This window comes from Anabrus simplex, chromosome 1 (assembly GCF_040414725.1).
Source record: "Anabrus simplex isolate iqAnaSimp1 chromosome 1, ASM4041472v1, whole genome shotgun sequence".
Taxonomy (NCBI): Eukaryota; Metazoa; Arthropoda; class Insecta; order Orthoptera; family Tettigoniidae; genus Anabrus; species Anabrus simplex.
In genome coordinates, this window is record NC_090265.1 from 1,156,642,291 (window position 1) to 1,156,659,711 (window position 17,421).

Below are 17,421 nucleotides of genomic sequence, written 5' to 3' on the forward strand. Positions count from 1 at the left end.
CAATTTCCTAGTTTACACGAGAACGCAGGAAGTCTTGCTGAGTGGAAGTACCAACCATTATTTTTTAATTTCTTTATTGGCTTTAGGTACCGGACTAAACAGCCAGCTAGAAATACAGTAGAACACAAAATATATACATTAAATTTATTCTGTGAATACATAGACATATATGAATCTCGCATAATATTGTACTGGGATTACGTTCTGTGTCCTTACAGAATGTTCACACATACACAAAGAAAAAAGAACAAATTGAAACACTCCAACTGTAGTAGCCCTATGTTTAGTTATTTTTTCCGATGTTGTATCAAGTCAAACTTAACAGTCCTAAATCGGTGTCTTTTAAGATTTTTTTTTTTTTTTTTGCTAGTTGCTTAACGTCGCACCGACACAGATAGGTCTTATGGCGACGATGGGACAGGGAAGGGCTAGGAGTGGGAAGGAAGCGGCCGTGGCCTTAAGGTACAGCCCCAGCATTTGCCTGGTGTGAAAATGGGAAACCACGGAAAACCATTTTCCGGGCTGCCGACAGTGGGCTTCGAACCGGTGTCTTAAAAATATGGCGATTGCATTATGCACCTCTGGTTTTTACCAACCATTATAAAATTTGTATGAGTCAAAGAGAACAATGACCTCTCCAAAATAACTGCGAGAATCATTCACTTGTTTTGATGCCTCACTCAATTATCTTATCACTCTAGGCCTACTTTTTCTTTGAAACACCCATCCTTCAGCACTGGCAAGATCAATGTCAAATTTCAAAGATATTAAACATTTATGATGTACTGTACTCCTATAGTCACTTCAATGGTTAGAATTGGTCTCCACCAAAGGGGCGACACAGAACGCAATGCTCCTAATTACCACTCTTAATCATCATAGATTTCCTTATATGTACGCAGTTTAGCACAATTAAAATGCCACCAAATCACATACTATTCACATTTCTAACGGGCATTTTAGCACTTGCCATCTATTTTAATATGCATTTTTGAGGACAGAAATAGTTAATTTATTACTATACCAACATTTTAATATAAATATAACTTGATCTGAAAGGCCTTGAAGCCCCACGTTTCATTTACGTGGACGAACAACATGTAATTTCCGGATAAACCCGCCACGGAAAATATTTCTGCCAGTTCCAATGTTCTAACAGTCTTTCATAACATGCACATGTGTGGTGCAACAAATTCTGGCCCTACGTTAGCTGGTGAAAGATCCCAACTGAGTATTTATTTTTACCAATGAAATAGTGACCGCTAGAATAGGGAGGTTGTACTAAATTCCTTACTGAGATATACTCTTAATTCGATCCCTAATTTCCTCGCAAGGTGTAGGCAGAGTGGATAATCTCTATGGTCCTGAACTAACCGTATGATCTTAATGTCCTGGCTTAAGTTCTTCAACGTTTCATAATGATGTACGATTATAGGATTTGAGGAAACATGATTAGATAGGAACACAATATACTATAAAGCCTAGATAAATAAATGGGATGGCAGACTGAGCCGAGAGCCTTTTAGAGACATGAAGTGCTCTATATTATAGTCGAAAAATAAAAGTTCTGGATCAGCTGTTCATAAGAATGTTATTGGTTTTACGTCAAACTACTTTTACGGTTTACGGAGACACCGAGGTGTCGGAATTTTGTCCAGTAGGAGTTCTTTTACGAGTTAATAAATCTACCGATACGAGGCTGACGTATCTGAGCACCTTCAAATACCACCGGAGTGAGCCTGGATCGAACCCGCCAACTTGAACTTAGAAGGCCAGCGCTCTACCGTCTGACCTACTCAGCCCGGCTTCTAATAATGTTACTGGTTTTTATGTTTCACTAACTACTTTTAAAGTGGTTTTTTTAGACACCGAGGTGCCCGAATTCAATCCCGCGGACCTTTTACGTACCGATAAAAGAATCGACATGAGCACTTTCAAATGCCACTGAATTAAACCGGGATCCAACCCTCTTACTTGGGCTCAGGCGGCCATATGCAACTGACAGAATTTGTAACTCAACTGCAAACAGACACAGACATATGATGAGAGCAGAAAACCGATGCGAAAGAGAAATGAAGAGGGCAAAAATCAACTCGACTGAATGTACACTTACCTCTTGTATGACGTAACATATGGAGAATACAGCGTGTATCCAAATTATACCGACAAAACAAGTTAAGGAAAGTTCTGCGTGTTATATAAAGAACGATGGCGCAATCGGATTGGCGGAGAAAATGTTCCATTTCGAAAAGAAAGGAAAAAAAAACTTTGTTACTTCCGGGCGCGTGATTCAAATTGACGAACTTACCGTATATGCTCTGCCAGACCGAGACAGAGATAATGCTCGGATTGGTCGGCCGCAAGGGGAACATTAAAATTATCACCCACGTATTATTATTTTTTTTTTCAAAAAGATGTGTTTTGTGTTAGCTTCACGAAGATTTAGTCGCGGTTACTTGCTAAGCAATAAGGTAAGAGCATCGAAATTTAAAAAAAAAAATAGTGACATCTTTACAACTAGAAATCAACGAGTTTGAAGCCATATCTACCAAATAAATTAGTTTCTTCCAAATCAGTCTAAACGAGTAGTTACTTTCTTAGAAAAAATGAACATTTTTATTCGACTAAATACTACAGATTCATATTATGAAGTAATCTTGGCACGACTAGATACATATTTGTCATCCTCGAGTACCGGCGGGTGACGAATCAGTAAGATAACATTTTTATTTATTTATATAATCTGCTGTATGTCCCACCGACATAGGTGGATGATGGGGATGATGGGACAGAAAAGGACTAGGAGTGGGAAGGAATGGAACGTGGCCTTAATTAAGGAACAGCCAGGTGATAGGGGAAACCAGAGAAAACCATCTTTAAGGTCTGCCGACAGTGGGGGGTTTGAACCCACTGTCTCCCAAATGCAAGCTAACAGCTACGTGACTCAAACCGCGCAGCCATTTGTTCGGTAAGGTAACCTATCTTAAGGTGGTTTGTATAGTAGCATGCTAAACTAGTTGGACTTAGTATTGTGGTAGAGACTCTAAGACTTAAAATATAGCACACCTGTAGTATCTGCAAACGGATAGTAAGGAAAACCTACGACTTGTGAAATTAACTATGAGAAATACAATGGTGGGAGTGAAAATTCAGACTGAAGTAGGCAGCTTCTTCGAAATGAATCAGGGATTGAAGCAAGGAGATGGCCTGGCACCAATTCTGTTTAACTTGGTACTAGAATCAGTGATTAAAAAGTTAAGGGTGGACACCGGTGGAACACTTCTATACAAAACTACTGAACTAGTTGGATATGCTGATGACATTAATTTGATGGAAAGAACAACAAGAACAGTTAAAGAAGTATTTGAAGACTTATGTAGAGAAGGCAAAGAGATTGGACTTAGGATCAATGAACAAAAGACAAAGGTAATGGTGCAGGCTAGGAGAAGGAAATATACAGATGACCAACTTGTCCCTGAAAAATCCAAAGTGGAGGTGGTGGATGAGTTCACATATCTTGGTGTACATCTAACCAACCAGAATGAGGAAATGGTAGAAATACAAGCAGGAATTCAAGCTGCCAATAGAGCATACTTCGCAGTACTACCTCTTTCTTAGAAGTAGAGATATAAACCAGAGCCTAAAAGTTATGTTATGCTATACAAAACTCTCATTCGCAGTACAGTGATGTATGGAAGTGATACGTGGACCCTCCCAAAGAAAGCCGTAGAGAAAGATTCCTTCGAAAGGAAAATCCTGAGGAGAATTTATGGCCCAATATGCTTACAAGGGGAATGGAGAATTAGATATAACAATGAACTACAGAATATTCCCTGTATGAGGAGGCACTCCTGTCGCATGCCATTCGAATTAAGAGACTTAAATGGGCAGGTCATCTAATTAGGATGGAAGAACACCGAATCCCAAAGAAGGTATTCTTAGGAGACTTTGGAGGAGGACGGCCTTTGGGAAGGCCACGTAACAGATTCCCATGATGGTGTACATCAGGACGCAACATACATCCTCAAGATCCGGAATTGGAGAGTTGCTGCGCGAGATCGACAAGTTTGGCGGAGAGCAACTGGGGAGACCATGACCCGAAAACGGGCCGTTGCGCCATAGGTAAGGTAAGGTAAATATCCTAATGAAAAGAATCCAACCCCTTTTTCAATCCTTTTTACAACCCTCACCCCTTACGTATTTTTTCGAAACAAACAAATACGTGTTACTTTATTTTTAAAAGAGATTAAAAATGCCAATTGTCAAGTCTGTAATATGTGGTAAGTTTTCGAGATAGACTGTAGATATGCTCATTTTAAAAATGCACCCTCTTTAACACTTCCCCGTAAGTGGATTTTCAGAAAACAAATTATGCGTGTTCCTTTACTTTTACAGGAGATTCCAAATACCAATGTTCACGTTTTTAACATCTTCAGTATTTCATATATAGGCTACAGTATAAGTATCCTCTTAAACAGAATTCAGCACTTTCTGCACTTCTTTTCACCCACCCCACGCCCTTACGCGGATTTTCCGAAAATAAAGCACGTGTATTTATTTTTAAAGAAAATACAAATTTTCATGTCTGTGACATCTTCAGTTTTTGAGATATAAGTATTCTCATAAAAATAATTCAACCCCTGTTTCAGTCCTTTTTACCCCCCCCCCCCTCCCCGCTAAATGAATTTTCCGGAAACAAAAATACGTGTTTCTTTATTTTTAAAGGAGATTCCAAATACCAATTTTCACGTCTGTAATATCTTCAGTTTTGTACATTCCAGCATCCTAAAAAAATAATTAACCCCTTTTTCAGTCATTTTACCCCCGCCCCCTTAGGTGCTTTTTCCGAAAACAAAAAAATACGTATTACATTATTTTTAAAAGACATTACAAATACCGATTTTCATGACTAAAATCTTCCGTTTTTAAGGTATTCAACCCCTTTTTCACCTTTTTCCAGACCCCTTATGAAGATTTTCCGAAAACAAAACAAAATACGTGTTTCCTTATTTTTAAAGAAGATTCCAAATACCAATTATCATGTCTTTAAAGTGTTACATCTTTGAGATATAGATACACCCATGTTAAAAATTCACCCCCTTTTTCACCCTCATAGCGAGGGAATATCCAAAAATCCTCCCTTAGTGAGCACCTAAATTGTAATATAAATGCATCCTCAAAATTTCATTTCTTTATGTCCAGTAGTTTTGGCTCTGCGATTATGAATCAGTCAGTCAGTCAGGACATAATATTTTATATCCTATAGATAATTCCCCAATGGTCGAATGCACCCGCCTGATTAAAATAATTTGGTTTTGTGTCTCACTAACTACATCACGGCTTTCGCAGATGTCGAGGTGCCGGAATCCTGTTATTTTACGTAGCACTAATGTACCGACATGAGGGTGACGTATTTGAGCACCTCGTACATTTCCATTTATATGGGAACAGCCTCCTGTATTACAGGCTGCCAGAAAAAGAAAGTAAAACATATAAAATTGTATCTATACAGTTACATTAATTAAAGAAAATGCTGAAGTGTAAAGAAGATAATTATGTTAAACAGCAATTAGTGCGAACCTGCCAACTTGATCTCGAATAGGCCTACCGGCGCTCTACCATCTGAGCTACTGACCCTGACTACTTATCAAGACTGTAGACTATATAGTATGAACATCCGTTTCCTCGGAGTTTCGAATTCCTAAGAGAAAACACCAATGACTGTCTCCACCTGAAGCAATTTACGAACACAAATCATCCGATCTCAACTAACATAACCAGTGAACGTCGGATAGAACACATAGTTTTAGACAATTATTTGAAACACGGTAATGTCCCAAGGTAAATGTTAAGTAGAAGTTGTTGATTCATAAAAGCCATCAGTTCTGTGTAGGTCTACTTACGTGTGTCGAAATCTTATAGTGAGCATAAACCGTGTTGCTTTAATTCTGTGGGAGTAACAATAATTTTCAGTTAAATGGATCAGGTTTACGTCACCAACGAGGAGGTACTCAGTCGTTCTGGTAAATCATGCGACGTTTTACATTTCAAAAAATGAAAGAAAGCAGCCTATTTCGGCCACATCCTTCGAAATGGTTAATACAGCCTGATAAAACCGACCACAGAGGGCAAGATAAAAGGCAGACGTAGACATGGGTGGAGATTACTTGGGTGTGGAAACCTGGATAGTGATTCGACATCCACAGTACGACAATTTCGATACGGAAATCACAAAATAGGAATACTCTGTGATGGTCACAAACCTTCTTTAAAGAAATGCTAAAAGATCAGGTTTGCAACAGATGCCTTGGAATCGCAGCCATCTCCTGGAGTGAGTGTGAAGACACTGATAATATACTGTATTTTCCCGGGCTAGCAACCTGTGTTCCAATTAGATTTGAAGCTCCTGACGTTTTACGGGATAGAAAATGTTGGGCGTAGTACCAATTGAATGTCACCATTTCACCACCTAACGACAGAGTAATAAGCTCTGAAACGCGCTGTAGAATACAACTTTATAAAAATTGGGAATGGTATCAGTATTAATTATTTCATAACGAATTAAACTTGATATAATTTACCCAATACGCAAGTTTCTGCAGCCAAGTCTCCACAAGCCTGGTAACTACTGTCATCACACTCGACCGAAAGGGCTTAAAAGCAGTCTGTAGTCCAAGTCCCTAACAGCACTAGGTATTTTTCCATTAACACTCGAATGAGATATTATTTGTAGCACTTTCACTTGTTGGTTGATCACGATAACCCCTACGCCAGGTAAGTATACTTGTTGTTTAACAGTACTGAGAGGAGTAAAGTGACATCGCACGACTTCCAAGCACAAATTATACAATGTATACAAGTTATACAATGTATTCCCAGCAGATACTGGCTCCATGAAGGGAGACACACCGGATCGATTCGAGTACACTTACCGTATTGAATACGATCCCCGTTTACATGTAGTAGGCTATTTGAGTATCGTATTGAATCCGCCAGGCAACATCAACGTATACGAACGATGCAGAATTGTAGTAAAATCGACATCACCTCTTAGAATTTAAAAACGCCAAATGAAGTAGAAGCCCAGGAGATAACTTTCAGTTTTGAAAGTATGTGTGGTATTCCAAATGTAATTTGGTGCAATAGATAGAACACACATTCCAATTTTACCCCCCAATAGAAGGTTATCGTGATTTTGTTAATCGCAAGGGCTGGCCGTCTTATAATATGATTTACAGTTGCTGATCATTTATACAGGTAAATATATTTACTGGCTTATTATATTTATTATTTCGACAGAACTTTGATGATAATCATTTCGTCAGAACAAACATGGAGTATGTGCGCAGTCGTTTTCAATACGATCTCAGTACGATCCGCGTTTACATGGAACCTAATTCGAACCGAGTACGATACGATCCCAGATTGCACCGTATCGACCTTGAGACTCAATCCGAACTGAGTCTCCGTTTACATGGCGTTTTTTTTTTCTTCTGCTAGTGCTGTACGTCGCACCGACATAGATAGGTCTTATGGCGACGATGGGACAGGGAAGGGCTAGGAGTGGGAAGGAAGCGGCCGTGGCCTTACTTAAGGTACAGCCCCAGCATTTGCCTGGTGTGAAAATGGGAAACCACGGAAAACCATCTTCAGGGCTGCCGACAGTGGGGTTCGAACCTACTATCTCCCGAATACTGGATACTGGCCGCACTTAAGCGACTGCAGCTATCGAGCTCGGTATATGGCGTTTTCAATACGGGAAGTGTACTCAGATCGATCTGAATCCTGCATGTAAACGTACTAACTAATGTGCTAAACGTCAATCGCTATAATTCAAAGTGTCAGTAAGTCTACTAAACTGATACAGGTCTCTCTCATTCAAGCAACTGGATTCGATCCTGCAATCATGAGCACTGAAACAACTAGGCTTCGGAGCCAGTCAACGGTATTTATTTGTGATTGGGGGAATAACTAACAAGTATACGCAGTCTCAGTTTTGGAAATTCACATGCTCACCATATTGATTTTTTTTTTTCCCCACTAAGAATGTTATGAGCATACAGCATAGTTCCACTGCACTACGTTCTATAGGACTGAACACACACAAAAAGAAAAAAACAGTTTAATTAAACCTAAACAATTCACATAACGGCTTCTGCTTCTACCGCTTCTTCATACATCTGTTTGGTCGCGGCTGCGAACTGTGTCGCACATGTTCATTTGGTCCTGTTTACGGCCGGATGCCCTTCCTGACGCCAACCCTATATGGAAGAATGTAATCACTACTGCGTGTTTCTGTGGTGGTCGGTAGTGTAGTGTGTTGTCTAAACATGAAGAGGGAAGTGTTGAAACAAACAAAAAAAAAAAAAAACATGTGTTAAAACTAACACAAGTCCCCGAGCCAGAAGACTTAATCAGACACGATTGGGAATCGAACCCGGGACCCTCTGAACCGAAGGCCTCAACGCTGACCATTCAGCCGGACAATTCACATAGGCCTAACGGCATTTACTCGAAATCCCAAGTTTCGGTGGGATCTTTACACAAGCTTACGAGATTTCGGTCTATGTCTTGAAAATATGAATACCACACAGGAACCTAATCATTTCTAAAGGAACCTCTTGGTACTAGTTCAAACAAGCAAGTTTTACCGAGAAGGATTATACAGCCTGCAAATGAGATCAATTACAGTAGGCACTGTTTGGAAATTCGTTTCCCGGCGATGCTAAGTTTACGAGCGCAACATCATTAAATTAAGTACTGTGAATTGTGATGTACAATCACTGTTTCAAATATAGGAATCACTCCTGCGAAGATTAATTTACATGTAAGTGACTAAATCCTCAAATGGAGCGAAACTGGCTGCAAGCTGAAAGAAACGCCATACACGTTCTGGTTCGCAATGTAGGTGTAACAATGATAATGTTATTGGCCTTGCGTCCCACTAAGTACTTTTACAATTTTCGGAGCCGCCGAGGTGCCGGAATTTAGCCTCACTGGAGTTCTTTTAGGTGCCAGAAAATCTACCGACACGAGGTTGACGTATGTGAGTACCTACAAATACAGTACCACCGGACTGAGCCAGGGATCGAACCTGCCAAGGTGGTGTCAGAAGGCCAGCGCCTCGACCGTCTAAGCCACAAAGAGCCGGTATTATAATGAGGGTTTAAACTGAAGACTGAGTTAAACTGTAACTTGAGTTTAAACCGATGCTGAGTCTTATAATGGCCGGCCTAAGTTAAACTGAGGTAAAGAAGGAAATATACGATCTTGGTAGCAGTGACTTGCGAGAAAAGATGACTGTCGATAATGTTTTGTTCACTTCTTGTAGGTAAAATGGCGGTTAAAAGCAATAAACGTTGTCCTAATTTTACTTGTAAGGAAATATAATTGCTTGTGCAATTAGTAAGTTACAGAAATATTTATATAGTCCGTGAAGCAGTGGCCTTATGAATTCCTCCGAAATCTCCCATTGTAATAAACATACTACGGGAGGCATAAAACTGTAATGCAATTAGTAGGTGACTGAGAAGTTCTACAGCGTGATTTCTGAAATAGAAGGAAGTTACTTTATTTTCTAAAATTTACACTTTTGACATTCAAATAGTTCAAAAAGTCATGTTTACGTTCTTACCTTTTCGTTGCTTGTTTTATTCTAGCACGGATTTGCTAAAATATGGTTATGACAGTCTGTTTTGAAATCCTAAACCTATTTAAAAACTATTTTTCATCCCATATATGAAAGTGACGTGCCCTTGCTCGAAAAACTCGTGGTGCCCGTGGTCGTTCAATAATTTGAACCACTTCTTCATCATCGCTTAGTATTTCTTCAAACATCTCAAAAATATCTTCGGGACCCATTAGTTCTGCCATGTTGTAAGGTTATGTATTCCTAAACTTCAGTTTAAACGGTAGATGAGTGACAGTAGAATTAATCTCTAGTTAAACTTAAGATTAAGTTTTATTATACACGACTAACAGATAAACCGAAGTTTAAACTGAAACAACAGTTTAAACCTCTATTATAATACCGGCCCTAAGCCCGGCTGTAAAAGCCCGCTCCCACCTAGTGGAACGGAATCGAATCGAACCGAACAGAATTTGTTTTTTGTTTTTTTGCTAGGGGCTTTACGTCGCACCGACACAGATAGGTCTTATGGCGACGATAGGATAGGAAAGGCTTAGGAGTTGGAAGGAAGCGGCCGTGGCCTTAATTAAGGTACAGCCCCAGCATTTGCCTGGTGTGAAAATGGGAAACCACGGAAAACCATAGAATTTGTTTTAAACATGTGTTTAAACGGGAGGTAGAGATGGCGATCGGCACGAGTCGAATCGAATCGAACGGAACAGGATTCTCTGCCAAGAATATTTTTCGACTAGCGGAGCGGAATCGAACATAATTATTAAGATTCGCGCAACTTCGTAGACGGTCGGGTCGAGATCTTTCGGACAACCATTTGGCGGCAAAAATGTATCAGCTACAGCTAAAAAGTTAGCTGTTTTTTGGATTAGGTCGGGAACGTTCTGTTTTGTGATAGTTTATTTAACTTATTTAACTTATTAATACTAGATACGGAAACACTTATCAGTTCAGTTCAAAAATATAATTTCCTCTACATTAAGACTCACGAGCATTACTGCAACAACATCGTAAAAAATGCCTGGTAAGAAAAAGGCACGGCTATGAAAAACCAAACTTATTAGAATATTCAATTTCGTTGTCGGTTACTGTAGTCTATATACAATTTATTTCATAATAAATTTTGTTGACTTTATCACAAAATCATGTTATGCTGGAGTCCATATAGGCCTACGGCATATCAGTATGATAACTGACATCATATCTCACATGGGATATATCTTTAAGTGTTTATTATATTTACAGTGAACGATTTCCTAATTGGCATTCCCTATGTTTCAAACTGTCGTATACGTGTCCCTAACAAATAGTAGGCTACTGTATACGAAACTGCTCTGCTGTGGAAAATAAATACACGTCACAGTCTTTCATTAGTGTTAACGAGAGAGATAGCCGTGCGGTTAGGATTGCGTAGGTGTGAGTTTTCATTCGGGAGATAGTGGGTTTGAAACCCACTGTCGGCAGCCCTAGAGATGGTTTTCCGTGGTTTCCCCATTTTCATACCAGTCAAATGCTGGGCCTGTACCTTAATTAAGGCCACGGTCCCAGCCCTTTCCTATCCCATCGTCACCATAAGACCTATCTGTGTCGGTGCGACGTAAGGTTGAGGCTACCTCGATTAATGATTTCATCCTGCCACGGGACGCAATCTACTGCAATCTACTGCATTGCAACTGAGGTAGCATTTCCTCCTGTAAAATTGAACTTTTTTGTTAAATTATACTAACTGAATTAGTTGTTGAAATTGCAGTACAGTTGTGAGACTTAGCTTCATCGCGCAATAAACATTCAAAATAAGTTTGAATTCTCTCCTTTTGGCTCTCTTGTTAATTTCTTGCACCCAGAAACTTTTCCGTGCTCCCGTAATTTTCTGCCTCCTCACACCTTTTATCAGATCGTCCATTGCAAGCCTGAAGTTTCCCGTAGAATCCCGTTCGATTCTGTTCCGCTAGATGTGAGCGGCCAAGTGGAAATTTGGGGTGTTCGATTCGATTCCACTAGGTGGGAGTGAGCCATAAGAATGATGAAATCATGTATTGTGATTTATGATGTAGACTCGCTTATTCAAATTCATGAGTCATTAGTGCACTGAATTCGATCCTGTACGTATAGAACTAATAACTGTGAGCCTACGGCATTATACCCTAACCTTGCTAGTGTTTTCATATAGACTATATCATTGTCTACCTGGGTTAGCGCTATTCATCTGTCGTCCATGGAGGCCCGGGTTCGATTCAGAGTACTGCCAGAGATTTAAGATATGCAGGAGGACTGATACGTGCTTAACTGGCTACTCACTAAGGCACTCGCGGTTAGAATCACGCACGGTCAATGTATGCAGGATTTTTCAAATAAAATGTCATAACCCTGTGGTTTGGATTCCGCGTAAAACTGGTCCCATGGCTATGGCATATCAACAGTCACGTAAAACTACAAGCTAGCTTGCTTGTTTGCTTGAGTTTACTTTAATGTACATGATTCTTGCACCTACGGGAGCCACTGGCAACACAATTCCGCGTCTTTCGTAGCAGGCAGTAGATTTTCGGATTAACTATCTTGTGTGTTGATAGCGGTTATCTAGGGCGAGGTCTTTGTGTCAACCCGATCCAGGTAAAGTCTGACTGCTCGAAGTCCACAGCACCATTCCAAACCTAGACCCAAACGATTACAATATTACACACACTATATCACAAACATCACAACACGGACTACCAGACACGTTTCCATACACAAGTAATTAACGCGACCGAAGTTCAAGGATATTTCACGTCGGCAATCTGAATGAACTGTTTTTAAACGTAGGTACAGATTATTCACATTCGAAAAGTTGTTAGATATTTTCAAAATTGTTCCCTTCTCTCGTCTAGTTATTTTAAAGAGGGATACAGTTTACATTGCACAATGGTAATTGTTTTTACCCAAGATGTACAGAAATGTTATAGACTTATATTTACAACTAGCGGAAGCAAAACTGAACGAATTAAAAATTGCATATCGTCCCATATTAAGAACCATTCATAAATAAGAAATATACTGAAGCCGAGGTACCTGACTAAATCCTTAGAAGTGAAGCGTACTGCAAGTTTGTAGAAAACGGTCCACATTCTCCCTCGCAATTAAGGTATCACTCACTGTATGAGTAAATGATAACTCGTATCTTCATGCTACCGTCACTAACACACTGGAATATTCTTTTCACATTGACGGACAGTGTGTGAGCTGCCCTGCCTTGACTTGCTTCTGAACGCGAACAGAGCAGGCGCGTGGCCAGGAGTGGGGATTTTCCTGTTACATGCTGGAGTGAAAGTGAACCGCCCACCAGAAAACACGTGAGTTCTTAGCAACGCTTCACGAGAACAGTCCTGGCCATGACGTATAGTAGGTTTCCTCATGTCCTAAACAGAAGGATGCGTCTTATTGAGTCATGACTTACGATACCGTACAATAACAAAAAGGGACAAACTGCACGTTACACTTGCGAACTATTTAGTAAAACACAGCCACCGTATTGAGGAATAACGAGATAATGAATCGTTGATGATTTTAATAAACCGATTAATAGATTCTTCCCTCAGTTCTCCGTTAAGAGACGAAATCTGTGGATTGGATTCAATGCGAAAAAGGAGAATTGTCTTTTTCAGCCACATAGTAAGACTACTAGAGACCAGACTACTGAAACAATTATTCAATTTCTTTTGGAAAAGTAAAACCAAGAACAACTGGTTTGCTTGAGGTCCAGAATGATTTAAAAGAGCTGAATATAACAATGACAAAAATTGCAGAGAGAAAAGAGAAGAGGATTCTGAGAAGTAGAGATACAAGACTAAAATTAAAATTAATTCGCATGCATACGAAGAAATTAAGGAAGAAAGTAGTACAGTTAATAAAGTTAACATTAACTGAAGACAGGATAACAACTGAGGACACCCGGATAGGATAAATATGTTAATACCAAGAGGATGTATTGAAAAAAGTTAAATGTCCCTCACTAAATTGTGATATGAGTTACGGATTTCAGAAAGCGGTAACAGAGGAGAAATTTAGGCGCAGGGATTCTTCGAAAATATTATTTATGGTGTTATTACTTAAGCCTAAAGAGGCAAGGCAGAGGCAAAGAATATATATATACAAAATAAAAGTTTTGTCTGTACATTGCTCAGAATTTAAAGAGGATGGTATTTCTATATCAGCCGTGTCCACAGTAACAAGGAAATGCACTTTTTAATTTTCCGTAATGTCTGTCTGTCTGTCTGTCTGTCTGTCTGTCTGTCTGTCTGTCTGTCTGTCTGTCTGTCTGTCTGTCTGTCTGTCAACGCATCACGGGAAAACGGCTGAAGAGAATTTAATGAAAATCGGCATGCAATCGCTACAATCTAGACCATAAATAATTTTATTCACGCTGAGTGAAATGGTACTGTTGGGGAAGGCCTAAACTTTAATTCTCAAATATGTTATTATTGGTCGTATCTTAATGACAATCGGTATGCAAATTCGGGGTAATAAGTCGATATAATCTAGGCCATAAATAATTGTATTCACGCTGAGTGAAATGGTAGTTTAGGGGAAGACCTAAAATTTAATTCTCAAATATTTGTGTTATTACAGATGGTATCGATAATAATACTTAATAACTACAGTTATATAGCATTACATTTCCCATCATTTATGTCTTATACATTGTTACCATACCGGCTAAGATCACAGAGATAATCATGAATTTGGAGGGGGTTTTTTTTTTCCCAAGTCCGTATCATGGTTCATGTTTGTGGGTTACTGTAGTCACGTCCTAGTTCGTGAACCATGGGCAACGGCTGAGTGGCCTAGTAAGTGGTCCTGAGAGTCGGGATACCAGTTGCTATGGAATGGGAGTGGGCATCTCGGACATATTCTGAGTCGTGGCCCTCCTTGAGCTCAGGCGGCTAGGACTATACAATTCACCGGTGGTCCATAACCCGTTAGAGGAGAGATCCTCACTTGGACTATGTGCAAGTAGGGCAGCATCCTGCTTCATGAATTTACCGAGCTCAGAACACTTTAAGCAAGCCTCGGACCTATGGGAGTAATGGAGTCCCACTCCCATTTGACAGGCGAGGGACTCCTTGGAAACAACTTGGCGAACGAAATGGAATTCGATGGGGAGCTATCAATATTAATGGGGCTTATGGAAGAAAGAAGGTAGAACTGGCTGAGTCAGCAAAGAGGATGCATCGGGATGTGCTAGGAGTAAGTGATATTCGGGTAAGGGGAGATAATGAGGAAGAGATGGGAGATTATAAAGTGTACTTGACGGGCGTTAGAAAGGGAAGGGCAGAGTCTGGGGTAGGGCTCTTTATCAGGAATACCATTGCACGCAACATAGTCTCTGTTAGGCACGTAAATGAGCGAATGATGTGGATAGATTTGTCAGTGGGAGGAATTAGGACAAGAATTGTGTCCGTGTATTCACCATGTGAGGGTGCAGATGAGGATGAAGTTGACAAGTTTTATGAAGCATTGAGTGACATCGTGGTCAGGGTCAACAGCAAGGATAGAATAGTGCTAATGGGCGATTTCAATGCGAGAGTTGGGAATAGAACTGAAGGATACGAAAGGGTGATTGGTAAATGTGGGGAAGATATGGAAGCTAATGGGAATGGGAAGCGTTTGCTGGACATCTGTGCTAGTATGGGTTTAGCTGTTACAAATACATTCTTCAAGCATAAGGCAATTCACCGCTACACATGGGAGGCTAGGGGTACCAGATCCATCATAGACTATATCCTAACAGACTTTGAATTCAGGAAATCTGTTAGGAATGTACGAGTTTTTCGCGGATTTTTCGATGATACAGACCATTATCTGATCTGTAGTGAACTAAGTATCTCTAGGCCTAGGGTCGAGAAAGTGAAATCTGTCTGCAAACGAATAAGGGTAGAAAGTCTACAGGATGAGGAAATTAGACAGAAATACATGGATATGATTAGTGAGAAGTTTCGAACAGTAGACAGTGAGCACGTTCAGGATATAGAAAGTGAATGGCTGGCATACAGGGATGCTGTAATAGAAACAGCAAGGGAATGCCTAGGAACAACTGTGTGTAAAGATGGGAAAAGGCGAACATCTTGGTGGAATGGCGAAGTGAGAGCAGCCTGTAAACGTAAAAAGAATGCTTATCAGAAATGGCTCCAAACAAGGGCCGAGGCAGACAGAGATTTGTACGTAGATGAAAGAAACAGAGCAAAACAAATAGTTGTTGAATCCAAAAAGAAGACATGGGAAGATTTTGGTAATAACCTGGAAAGGCTAGGTCAAGCAGCAGGGAAACCTTTCTGGACAGTAATAAAGAATCTTAGGAAGGGAGGGAAAAAGGAAATGAACAGTGTTTTGAGTAATTCAGGTGAACTCATAATAGATCCCAGGGAATCACTGGAGAGGTGGAGGGAATATTTTGAACATCATCTCAATGTAAAAGGAAATCATCATGGTGGTGTTGCAAACAGCCAAGCTCATTGGGAGGAGGAAAAGGATGTTGATGAAATTATGCTTGAGGAAGTGGAAAGGATAGTAAATAAACTCCATTGTCATAAGGCAGCAGGAATAGATGAAATTAGACCTGAAATGGTGAAGTACAGTGGGAAGGCAGGGATGAAATGGCTTCATAGAGTACTAAGAATAGCATGGAGTGTTGGTAAGGTACCTTCAGATTGGACAAAAGCAGTAATTGCACCTATCTATAAGCAAGGGAACAGGAAGGATTGCAACAACTATCGAGGTATCTCATTGATTAGTATACCAGGCAAAGTATTCACTGGCATCCTGGAAGGGAGGGTACGATCAGTCGTTGAGAGGAAGTTGGATGAAAACCAGTGTGGTTTCAGACCACAGAGAGGCTGTCAGGATCAGATTTTCAGTATGCGCCAGGTAACTGAAAAATGCTACGAGAGGAATAGGCAGTTGTGTCTATGTTTCGTAGATTTAGAGAAAGCATATGACAGGGTACCGAGGGAAAAGATGTTCGCCATACTGGGGGACTATGGAATTAAAGGTAGATTATTAAAATCAATCAAAGGCGTTTATGTTGACAATTGGGCTTCAGTGAGAATTGATGGTAGAATGAGTTCTTGGTTCAGGGTACTTACAGGAGTTAGACAAGGCTGTAATCTTTCACCTTTGCTGTTCGTAGTTTACATGGATCATCTGCTGAAAGGTATAAAATGGCAGGGAGGGATTCAGTTAGGTGGAAATGTAGTAAGCAGTTTGGCCTATGCTGACGACTTGGTCTTAATGGCAGACTGTGACGAAAGCCTGCAGTCTAATATCTTGGAACTTGAAAATAGGTGCAATGAGTATGGTATGAAAATTAGCCTCTCGAAGACTAAATTGATGTCAGTAGGTAAGAAATTCAACAGAATCGAATGTCAGATTGGTGATACAAAGCTAGAACAGGTCGATAATTTCAAGTATTTAGGTTGTGTATTCTCCCAGGATGGTAATATAGTAAGTGAGATTGAATCAAGGTGTAGTAAAGCTAATGCAGTGAGCTCGCAGTTGCGATCAGCAGTATTCTGTAAGAAGGAAGTCAGCTCCCAGACGAAACTATCTTTACATCGGTCTGTTTTCAGACCAACTTTGCCTTACGGGAGCGAAAGCTGGGTGGACTCAGGATATCTTATTCATAAGTTAGAAGTAACAGACATGAAAGTAGCGAGAATGATTGCTGGTACAAACAGGTGGGAACAATGGCAGGAGGGTACTCGGGATGAGGAGGTAAAGGCTAATTTAGGAATGAACTCGATGGATGA

General features: G+C 40.1%; 1 protein-coding gene across 6 annotated transcripts in view; it reads right to left on the minus strand.

The window, feature by feature from the left end:
- The window catches only part of LOC136858128 (beta-1,4-N-acetylgalactosaminyltransferase bre-4), a 508,156-nt gene that overhangs the window by 114,630 nt on the left and 376,105 nt on the right, over positions 1 to 17,421 (minus strand). The window contains exon 1 of one of the 6 annotated variants that reach the window (XM_067137446.2): positions 12,689 to 12,873. The exons of the other annotated variants lie outside the window; for them this stretch is intronic. The gene's annotated coding sequence lies outside the window, so the exon portion shown is untranslated. Of the gene's footprint in view, positions 1 to 12,688; positions 12,874 to 17,421 lie in introns of those variants that run through there. 6 annotated transcript variants of the gene reach the window in all.